This window comes from Martes martes (genome assembly GCF_963455335.1).
Source record: "Martes martes genome assembly, chromosome: 3".
Taxonomy (NCBI): Eukaryota; Metazoa; Chordata; class Mammalia; order Carnivora; family Mustelidae; genus Martes; species Martes martes.
The window spans coordinates 164,645,907-164,658,035 of record NC_137890.1 but is presented as its reverse complement, the minus strand read 5'-3'; positions in this window follow the sequence as shown (position 1 = coordinate 164,658,035).

The following is a 12,129-nucleotide window of genomic DNA, read 5'->3' as shown; positions in this document are numbered from 1 at the left end:
GAGAAACAATTCCTGACACCCTATGAGCCTTGAAAGGATAGGCCATTCTCTCCAGGGCTGCCAGGAGACACCGATGACACAAAGTATATAAATCACCTGGCACATTATGGGAATGCAGTGAACATCAATCTGATTCTCTACTATGTAACACAATACATGTCATAGAGAATGCATTCAATATGTATCAGTAGAATGAAAAATTCAGATGTGTTAGTCAGGAATACTTTTTCTTTTTCAGATTTTATTTATTTATTTATTTATTTGTCAGAGAGAGAGAGAGAGAGAGAACACATGCACAAGCAGGCAGGGAGGCAGGCAGAGGCAGAGAGAGAAGCAGGCTCCCTGCCGAGCAAGGAGCCCGATGTGGGACTCGATCCCAGGACCCTGGGATCATGAGTGGAAGGCAGCAGCTTAACCGACTGAGCCACTCAGGTCTCCCTAGTTAGGAATACTTTGACTGCAAGGCACAGAAAACCTGCCTAATAGTGGTGATTAAATGCCAGGATTAGGGTACCTGGGTGGCTCAGTTGGTTAGGTGACTGCCTTTGGCTCAGGTCATAATCCTGGAGTCCCAGGATTGAGTCCTGCTTCGGGCTCCCTGACCGGCAGGGAATCCGCTTCTCTCCCTGACCCTCCCCCCGTCAAGCTCTGTCTTTCTTATTCTCCTTCAAATAAATAAATAAAATCTGAAAAAAAAAAAAAAAACATAAAGCCAGGATTATTTTTTGCCCAACAAGTTTTTTGTAGGTACACTGTTGCTGACGCAGGTTCAGCAGCTAAATATCAGAGCTGTGGGCTGGTATCGCTGTGATTCTCTTTTCTAAAGAATTAGAAAAACAACAACAACAGTTCTATTGAAATATAATTTACATACCAGAAAGTTCACCCACTGCAAGCATACAATTCATTGCCGTATAATATATTCACAGAGTTCTGCAACAATCCCTGCAATCTAATTTTGGAACCTTGTCATCAGCCCCCAAAGAAATCCCATTAGTAGTCATTCCCCACGTCTGCTGTCCTCCTCCATTCCCAGCCAACCCCCGATCTACTGTCTGTCTCTATAGATTTACCTATTCTGGGCATGTCCTCACAGCTATTTTGCAAGGTGTTCTTAGCTTCATGCATTTTGTACTGGGTGAGCCATTTGATATCTAAGAGCCAAACACTGATGTGTATTTTTAGCAACATGATTATGCTTCCTCCTTTATCTGCAGAAGCTGATCTCTTTGCCAGTTTGAGGACCCATTAGTTGATCAGCTGCCATAGGAACTCTGCTGCTGTCATCAGATGGGTTTTTCTTCCTTAGGATAATTTTTAGAGGGCTACTCTTTCTCCTAAGCCACACAATTCTTACTAAATAATATCCCTGAGGTAGATAATCAACTAGTGTAATATTTGTCTGCCTAATTAAAGTTGGTACAATGAAGCTTTTCTTCTTCATTTATATTTCTTTCTTTCTTTCTCTCTCTCTCTTTCTTTCTTTCCTTTTTAAAGATTTTATTTAAGAAGGGGAGAGAGAGAGCACACATGAGCGCACCCACACAAGCAGGTGGAGGGAGAAGCAGATCTCTGATGAGGACATGGGGCTCCATCCCAGGACTCTGGGATCATGACCTGAGCTGAAGAAAGATGCTTAACTGACTGAGCCACCCAGGTGCCCCATTTATATTTTGAAATGAAGGTATTCAGAGCCAAATCATCTGAGGAAAAAAAAGATCCTAATTCATTTTAATGGTGTCATGAACCCGTGGGTTAAAGCCTCTGCCTTTGGCTCAGGTCATGATCCCAGAGTCCTGGGATCGAGTCCTGCATCGGGCTCTCTGCTCATCAGGGAGCCTGCTTCCCCCCTCTCTCTCTGCCTGCTTCTCTGCCTACTTGTGATCTCCGTCTGTCAAATAAATAAGTAAAATATATTTTAAAAAGTTAAAAAAATGAACATACCCTGTGTATGTGTTAAACACCCAGTGGTGCTTCTAGAATTCTTCTTTAAAATATTTAACCACTGCATGGAGACCTATCCTACTTCTTCTTCTTTTTCTTTTTTTTTAAGATTTCATTTATTTATTTGACAGACAAAGATCACAAGTAGGCAGAGAGGCAGGCAGGGAGAGAGGGGGAAGCAGGCTCCCCGCCAAGCAGAGAGCCCGATGCGGGGCTCGATCCCAGGACTCTGGGACCATGACCTGAGCTGAAGGCAGAGGCCTTTAACCCACTGAGCCACCCAGGCGCCCCGACCTATCCTACTTCTTAAGATGACAACTGGTTTCACTTTCATTTTTTTAAGACAAATACATGTGGTTCAGTGCCTGTGCTAGCACTCGGTAACCACATATTTCCTTGTAAGTTCATATTTAGTAAAATTGTATCAGTCTGACTTCATAATTAAATTTACTAATCAGAAAAATATTTGGATTATTGTCTAGAAGTAAATGGTTTGTTATTTCAATGTCGTCCTCACAGGCCCTGTCTCGGGCCTCCTCTGCAGGTCGGAATCAGGCCACTTTTGTTCCATTGCTTTCCTCAACCTGTGACCTCACTTTGCCCCTTCACGTCACTGCCCGACTTCCTCCCACACCGTCCTGTTTCTGCTTTTCTTTGTGCTGCGCCTTCTGTCTTTTGTCTGCTGGATCCTTACTGGATTTCTCTTTGTGGGCCTGACAGCCCCGCAGAACAGACTAGTCCAATCCTGCCTTCCTCACCCTGTGCTAAAAGTTATTCACCACATCAGTGCAGAACATTGGCGATGCAGTTATTTGGTCGGTGGCTGCTCGGAAAAGGGATTAAATGCGACATCCCCCTACCCCCACCCCCAACGGCAGCCTAGTGGAAAAGAAACTCGTTTTTGCCCCAAAGCATGGGATTGCTCGTCAATGGTTAGGCCGCTCGTGAATGGATAATGCTGGTTAATACTGGATTCAAGTTCTATTTTAGAGCAAGTGATGTAGCCTTCCCAAATCTCAGTGTTCTCATCTGTCACATAGAGTAGTAGGAACTTCTCCAAACTTTTCAGTGGCTGTGAGGATTAGAGATAAAGTTTGGGAAATGCCACCTTACATCATGGGTTCCCCCGGTTCTCGGGCCATCAGACTCAGACCGGAACGATACCACTGGTTTTCTTGGGACTCCAGCTATAATCAAGAATCCAGCCCTGGAATTGCAGGATGGGGTGGGGAGGCATGAGAAGTGGGTGATTCACAGCAGGGCACCCAGAAGCTGCTGGCCAGACCTCGACATCTGTCGTCTGTGGAACCCTCCCCACTAGGCTGCTGGAGCTGTAGGCACAAGCCGACTCCTGCTTCAGCTACCACACCTGCAGCTCTCACGAGAGGGCTCTAAACCGGGCCTCTGACCGTGAGTTTGGGAAATGTGGTCTCGAGGTCTCCAGCCCTGGGATAAAGGGAGCACTCAGAAGTATTCTTTTTTAAAAAATCAGAGAAAAGACACGCATCTCTAAGGTAAGATTGTATTAACTTCAATAACCAAACAATTGTTCTTCTTCCTTCCACACAGCAAAGGCCTGCAAAGGCCCACGATCTGAGCTGTGAAGGTGCCAGCAGGGGCTGTGGGCACTCCTGCCCCTGGACTCTCTGGCTCTGGCACTTTCTCCTCGAGGGCCACAAGACATGAGTGATGTTCACCGTTCATAGGTCAGTGACCCACCACACTGGCACACATCCAGCTATGTTACTCCCCTGAAACCGATCACCAAAGTGAAGATTAACCAAGTCCAGAAAAAGAACTGGAGTATTTATTTATTTTTGTTTATTTTCTTTTTTAGAGACAGAGAGAGAGAATGAGAGAGAGCATGAGAGGGGAGAAGATCAGAGGGAGAACCAGACTCCCTGCAGAGCTGGGAGCTGGATGCAGGACTCGATCCCATGACTCTGGGATCATGACCTGAGCCGAAGGCAGTGGCTTAACCAACTGAGCCACTCAGGCGCCCCATGAACCTGACTATTTAACCCAGACTTGGAAGAGGATTTCGCACCCACTAAAGAAAAGGGGGCAACTTCCTGTCTCTTATGAACTAAAAGCTCACATACATGGAAGTAGCCTGCCAGTCAACTGAAAGGACTCTCCAGCATCCTTCCTACGATTCAAAAGACCCACAGATGCCAATACGCTTGTGTCTGCAAATGGTATTTACTATGGTTCATAAAGTCAGTTCGTGACCAGAATGTGGATTGGTAAGGCTCTACTGGCATTTGTTAACCACGGAATATGCTGGTATTTTCCCGAGACATAACATCGACAATAGAAACCACTGGAGAAGCTGTTAGTACTTGAGACTATCCAGCTCACAGGAAACACCCATTGTTCAGGAATCAAAGTGTGTTTGGTTGCTCCGTTTGCCTCCTGTCGTGGTCCTCGAGGACCACGAAAACAGCTCTTCTGCACTTCCTGTCAGCCACACGTTGTGTCCAGGATCCCAACAAAGCTCTGTATCTCACCTCATGGAGCGAATTAGCCAAATGACGATGTAGGGGCAGCTGAGTCCATGATGATGCAGATCGGAAAAAACTGGGGGATCTGGAGAAAATTCTATGACCCTTTACAAAAAAGTGGGCTATGAAATGATAGTTTCCGTGGTTACAGAGGGTTATACGTGGGCTCAGAGAATTAAGAGAATTGATCAAAGATTAAATGAAAGGCCTGGATATGAACGAGGGATATGCTAGGTCACTCTGCCTCCCAGAATTACTGGCAATGGGAGAGGGAATTCGCAGTGAAGAAGACCACCAGCGATGAGAAAGCATGAGGAGCAAAGTTATAAATTAGCACTCTGGTTAATTTTTCTGGGGAGATAAGTGTTTGTTATTTGAGCAAGACAATATCTTTATTAAAATTGCCAAAGTGTAAACACCCTCAATAGAAGTTCCACAAACGTCCGGACGGATGAAGTTCAAACAAGGAAAGTCAAACATAGGATCAGTTACTGAGTGTTACCAGCTATGCTTAAGGAAGGTGAGAAGATTCGGGAGCCACATTTATTACTAGATTTACTGACACGGCTTCCTGTCCTGTTCCTCTACCGCATTCCAGATTCCTTCAGGTAAGGGATGGTGATTTCTTTTTGTAGCAACCTTGAGAGACGGTATTCCCATGGACAGCGTTGTTAATGAGAAGCATTGGCCTTCCGTGATTTATATGCAGTGACAGTAAACCCAGATGCTTCAGGGAGCAAGCTAACAGTGAAATGAGCAATGAGGGGAGGGTACAAAATAATACAGTGAGGAGAACTGAAGAAAACCCCAGCATGGTGCCCCATCTAGGGAGAGCACCAGATACTTATCTCAGGTAAGTGTTGCCATAAGAAATCTTGCTTGGCCCAGTGATATTAGAGTCTCCAGGTTTTTTTGCGTTTTTTTTTTTTAATTTTTAAGATTTTATTTATTTATTTGTCAGAGAGAGAGAGAGAGAGAGAGAGCACGCACACAGGCAGGCAGAGTGGCAGGCAGAGGCAGAGGGAGAAGCAGGCATAATCCGAGCAAGGAACCCGATGTGGGACTCGATCCCAGGCCACTGGGATCATGACCCGAGCCAAAAGCAGACGCTTAACCGACTGAGCCACCCAGGCGTCCCAGAGTTTCCAGTCTTTAAAGAGAGGCTAAAATGTCTACTGTTCACACAGTCATCTGATGTTTTTTAAAGGTTGGCCATTAAGCCCATTTTTAAGATCAGGGCCAGATTCTGAAGGCTCTCGATGTCACTTTCTGTGTGTGGATTAGCTCTGACTTTTGTCTGGAGACTGTGCTCAGGGAGCCTGTCTGCTGAGGCCGGGCCGTAGCCTTGAATCCGAGAACCTATCCTGGCAGGCCTGATGCTCGGAGATGCTTTTGGAGAGAGTGGGTGCTGGTCCCGTGTGCTCAGGCTGGTTCCAGATTGGTCACCTGCCCATTGTAGACATAGTTACAGATGCTTGGGTTTAAAGGATCATTATTAAGCTGCCCTCAACAATAAAGAACATAGAGAGGGGCACCTGGGTGGCTCACTTGGTTAAGTGGCTGCCTTCGGCTCAGGTCATGATTCCAGGGTCCTGGGATCCGGCCCTACGTCGGGCTCTGTGCTCAGCAGAGACCCTGCTTCTCTCTCCCTTTGCCTGCTGCTCTGCTTACTTGTGCTCTCTCTCTCTGTCAAATAAATAAATAAAATCTTTAAAAAAAAAAAAAAGAACATAGAGAGCCTGAGGGTTTCTGTGTCCTCCCCACTACCCACCTCACTGCCCATGGTCCTTCACTCCACAGTATGACCTATTAAATCACCCAATCGAAAATCCAAAGCCTCTAGACCACATGTCCAAAATGTTTTATTGTCAATCAGGTGAGTGTGACAGGGGAATGGTTAACTGTGTGAGAAAGATGAGCTTGTGATTGTCTGGTGGTTTGTAGCCACTTTTCCATGACTGTCACCTCATTGGTATAATTACTCACAATAATCTCTTTTATGTAAGTGTTAGAAAAAGCGCTTCTCTCACTAGCCAAATCTGACCAGTTAGAAGAGGTTCTTGGTTTTGTTTTTGAAGATTTTATTTATTTATTTATTTGACAGAGAAGAAAAGAGAGAGCATGCGCAGGGGGAGCGGCAGGCAGAGGGAGAGGGAGAAGGAGACTCCCCACAGAGCAGGGAGCCCAACCTCCATCCCAGGACCCTGAGACCATGACATGAGCCGAGGGCAGATGCTCAACACACTGAGCCCTCCAGGCACCCCAGTTAGAAGGGTTTTAAAAGAAAAACAGATCTTTTTAAGTCACAAGAGTAATTCATGGCTGTGAAAAACTGAAACAAATCCCAAGTGCATAGAGTAAATTTACAACAGAAAGCTCCTGTCTGCTCCTCTCCTATGCCAGGAGGTATGCATCAGCAAGTGGGTGTTTTTATCCCGGATCTTCTATTCCTTTGTATGTGCATACACAAGCACATACACACACGCACAGATACATAGTTTGCGTACCTTACTATCTTAAAGGTAAATAACAAAATGCCGTACGTACTGTCCTGTATTATTCTGGGACCTGCTTTGTGTGTTAGACACCGTGTTGGAGGTGAATATCTGTGAAGTTTTCCGACCAGCTTTTATAAACCTTGTAGATGATTCATGAATATATGCATGAAGTGTAACTAAAAATGCTTGCCTTGGATTTGGAAGCTTATGTAGAGGCTTTAAAATCTTGATAACCAAGTGGGATAGTTCTACCCAGATCTATGTAATAAACACAGCCTTAGAAAGTGTTACATTCGCTGAATTCGTACGTTGAATCGTATTATAAAAATGTCCAGGAAACTGGCTATTGGAAATGATTCAACAATGAGTGATATTCATAGGGAATGTTCTTTAGGAATAAAAATGACCATCCCTAATATACCACTTGTGAAGAGTCAAATACATTTTTTTTTTTTTGTCTTAAGTTGGGGCACTTACTACATGAGCTTGAGCCACCCCAATGCAAGCCTGATGGAATTGGAAGAAATTATTCATTTTTCTTTTTCAGTGTTTTGACATGTTTTATCAAAGCATAAGCCAAACAAAGAGAAGGACTGAAACCTCTTGGCAGGAGGGATGGCTCCCAACCCTCGGATCCCGTAGTTAGATATAGCATGCTAAACTTTACACTGTTCCTCATAAAATGCTCAAAATCCATCAAAACTTATTAGAAAAAAAAGAAGTATTTTTTATGATATGGATTGATTCAGCTGGAGTCAAACTCTTAACCGATATTCACCCTGATGAGAGCATGCGCACGGGGCCATTCCTCTTCCAGCCCCCCACTTTGCAGGAACATACCCTGCAACTGTTTTCTTTTAAAGCAAGGTTTTAAGCTGACATTTCTCCCAGCCCAAAAGGTTTTTTTTTTTTTTTCCCCCTCAAGAGAATTTATGTTGGATGATTTATTGAAAGTGTCCACACAGAAAAAACGGTTTTCATTAGTTTGAAGAAAAGAGTAGCTCTGTGAACCACACAAGATGGGTGTGCACGGAACCAGGGAGAGTCCTAGAGCCCAGGGCTTTGGTCAGTTTATCAGCAAATGGTCATCCCTAGTCGCCAGAGGCTGTTAATCTTCGGGTACTTTACATAATGTGCATACAAAGATATACAGTAGCTTTTAAAAAGACCTGCCAGGCATCATCCTACATAGCAGTTTGCAAATTCTGAAAGGGTGGTGTGCCAAGAGTTTGCTTGGATCTCAGAATGCATTCCCCAATATGAAGTGACTAGATTTCCAGCAAAGCCCAGGAAGCAATTTGATTCATTTCGAGGGGGAAATATTATCCATAGATTCACTGAATTCCAGACTATCCTAGGAAGCCCAGACGGTACCGCCCTCTCCAACACCCCAGGGACCTGGGGCAGGCGGGTGTAGGTTTGGGGAGCTAAGGTGGGGGACCTGTGGTTTCCATGGCAGCAAGAAGCCGCCTCCTGCAGTGAGAGCTGGGTGGGCCCGTGGCGATGCCCAGTCTTGAGAGAAAGGTGGGAAACTGCTTAAGTCTGAGTCCGAGAGCTTCGGTTTCCGTGTTCTGCCAATTCCTGGATGTCCGAGTTACGCCTCTTCAGGGTGGGAGGAACAGAAATGGGAATCTGATACCAAGAATTCGAAGATGGGGGTGCCTGGGTGGCTCAGTGGGTTAAGCCTCTGCCTTCGGTCATGATCTCAGGGTTCTGGGATCGAGCCCCGCATCAGGCTCTCTGCTCAGCAGGGAGCCTGCTTCCCCCTTCCCCTCTGCCTGCTTCTCTGCCTACTTATGATCTCTCTGTGTCAAATAAATAAATAAATAGATAGATAAAATCTTAAAAAACAAAAAGAATTCAAGGATGGCACAGGAAAGGACCTCACAGTGACTGAAACAGGCACCTTGGAACCGTCTCAGGGGTGGTTTGCTCCTCTTGCCTGCTTCCCGGCACGCCTGCCTCATTTCTTCCTCACCAGCACAGGGTGGGGGTATCTGGGCCATGTTGTAAGCTCTGGTTTCCAAGTTTTCTTCTCTTTCATTCAGCAGAGGCTGCTAGGGGGCTCGGAATCCAAATTCCCAAGAAGAAAGCATTTGGGGAGCCCCAGTTAGGTCAAGTGTCCAGCCTAAGGCCAGCCAGCTCTGGCTCTGGGCGGGCGGGGCTGGGGGGGTGGACAGGCCAAACCAAGTGGCTCAAGGCTGACTAGTAGCCTCCCCTCCCCTTCATTCCTCTGCCTTCCCTGGGGAGCCTGTCTGCGCAGACCCTGCACAAAGTATTTAATACATTTTGTAATTTGGGGGGAAATCACATCTTGGCGCCTCCCCTAAAATGAAGAGAAAACCACTCCCCTCTCAGAGTGGTAGCCTTTTTGAAAATGAGTTGTAACCATTTGAAAATGAGTTGTAAACTCTAAAAACTCTCAAAATGGTGAGATTTTACTCTTGGTCACCATTCACTGAATGAGTATATACTGAGCCCTTGGTTCACACTGGAAACGCTTTCTAATACAAACACGAAGAGTGAAGATGGATTCTGGGACGAGCATGTGAACGTAGTACAGAGAGAGGGTACTTTGGAGTCGCCCGGGCCCTGCACTGAGTCCTCCTTCTGCCATGTATCAGTTGTGAGCTTTGGGCATGTCTCTTCTCTCCAAGCCTCAGTCTTCTCATCTGTTGAGTGGGAGTATTACTCCTTATGACAGCTTGCATGGCCCTATCTGGTTTTGGTAGGGCGGACTCCTTCTTTTCCTTCAGGTCTTTACACAAATATCCAGTCTCAGAGGTAACCAGCTGACCTAAATATGTCTTTCCCCTTCCCAGCACCTTGTCCCTCGCCACAGCACCTACCGCTCCCTAAAACTATATATTACTTGATTTCTTTTTAGCTGTGCTCCCTACCAAAGTATAAGTTTCATGATCCAAGGACTTTGTTGTTGTTGTTAAACTTATGTAACCACCCCCCCAGCCTGGAACAGTGCCTGATCGTAGTAAGTGTACGTACTGCCTCACCGGGAGAACCCATTCGACAACAGAGAAATTGGAGCAATACTCCCACAAGCCAAGGGTCACCAAGGATTGCCAGTGGTCACCAGAAACAAGGAGAGAGGCATGCCACACATCCTCCCTGTGAGCTCCCAAGAAGGAAACTAGCCTGCCCACACCTTGGTTGTGGACTTCTGGCCTCCAGAAAGTAGGAGAGGATAAATGTTTGTTGTCTGCAGCCATCCAGATAATGGTCATTTGCCACAGCAGCCCTAGGAAACTGACACAGTACTTATTCAATCCATGGAGGTTATCATTATTTGTGTTAATAATGTAGCTCTCACTACAATAACCTTGGTAGACAGGGCGAGCAGTCATCATATAACTGCCTTTACTGGGAAGATTCTCTACTGCTCTGAGAACACACCCACCCAGTTCACCTTGGGTTGAACAGGTTTTACAGACCGGGTTTGGTCCCTTTCTCTACCCACACGGTCGTCCTGCGGGCTTCCAAAGGTACTCTGGGACCAGAGTCAGCTCTGTCTGGCAACTTGGTGAACACTGGACCAGAGATGAACATGACATCCAAGTCAAGAATAGCATTGTTTGGAAGCACCCTGAATGTTCATCAGTGGATGACTGGTAAAGTACAGCGCCTCTTCCACTGATAGGGAACAATCTCTAATTATGTAATATGTAAAAGAAGCAAGACCGAGAACATTATGTAAGGGATGTGACTATTTGTATCCAAAACAACAAACAGTAGATTCACATTTGCTTGTCTATGCAATGAAGTAAAATCCCACTTGAGACAGTCCTTTGAGAAATCTGAATTATTGACAGGATCCGGTGACAAAGCTCCCACCCCCAGCTTCTCCCTGCCCCAGCTACCATTCATCTCATAGCCAGCCTCCCCAGTCATCATCTGGAAACACAGCTTTTCACAGGTTCTTCGTTTGCTCTCCAATGGCTTTTCATGATCTCAAACATCGGCCACAAACTTTAATCTCCATTTGGGTCCCCCTGCTTACATCAGGACGCAATTTCTCTTCCTCACGTCGCTCCATTACACAATCTGGGAACTCTCTCTTCCAACCAAACACAAGTACCTTCCAACCCAGACACGACACCCATTTCTATCTTATTGAGGGGTTTTGACAAGAACGCATGTTGACTTTTGTCACATAACTTTTCTGCATGTGTCCAAACGAACCTGTCCAAGTTTCCCAGGACTGCTGTCACAGTACTACAAACTGGGTGGCTTCCAACAATAGAATTCTTTTTTTTTTTTTTAAGATTTTATTTATTTATTTGACAGAGATCACAAGTAGGCAGAGAGGCAGGCAGAGAGAGAGGGGGGGGGGAAGCAGGCTCCCCACCGAACTGAGAGCCTGACTCGGGACTCGATCCCAGGACCCTGAGATCATGACCCAGGCCGAAGGCAGAGGCCTAACCCACTGAGCCACCCAGGGGCCCCACAACAATAGAATTCTTTAACTCACAGTTCTAGATGGGGGAAGCCTAAGCTCTGGGTATTAGCAGGGCCTTGTCCTTCCCAAATCCCTTTGGTTGCTAGTTTCTTGTGGTCTGCCAGCCATCTTCTGCCTTCCTTACAGCTGGGTAACTCCAATCTCTGCCCTCATCCTCCATGGTGTTCTCCCTGTGTGCCTATCTTCTTAGAAGCACACGTGGCACATTGGATCAGGGGCCCGTGCTACTCCAGTATGACCTCATCTTAACTCACTACGCCTGCTGCGACCCTATTTCCAAAGAAGGTCCCATTCTGAGGTACTGGGTGCTAGGACTTCAACTATCTTTTGGAGGCAGGGAAACACAATTCAATGTATATGATAAATCATATGACTTTTCTTCTTAGCACCATTAATATGATGGATAATATTGGTGGGGTTTTTTTGTTGTTGTTGTTATTTAACGATGCTTGTTCATGCTATGATAGGAACCAATTGCATTTAACCACAGTACCTTCTTCTTTAAATGGAATGTTGGATTTCAGATGTTGATATCAAGATTTTGAACCCCACTCACCAGTGAGAGTATTCTGTTGTTTTTCTTTTGGTGCTCTTTCAATTTTAAGATCAAAATCATAATGGCTTTAATAACAGGAATTTTGAAAAATTCTTTCTTCTAGAATAAGTAGCACTGAGGTTATCCGCTCCTTAAAGGTTGGGTAGAATTTCC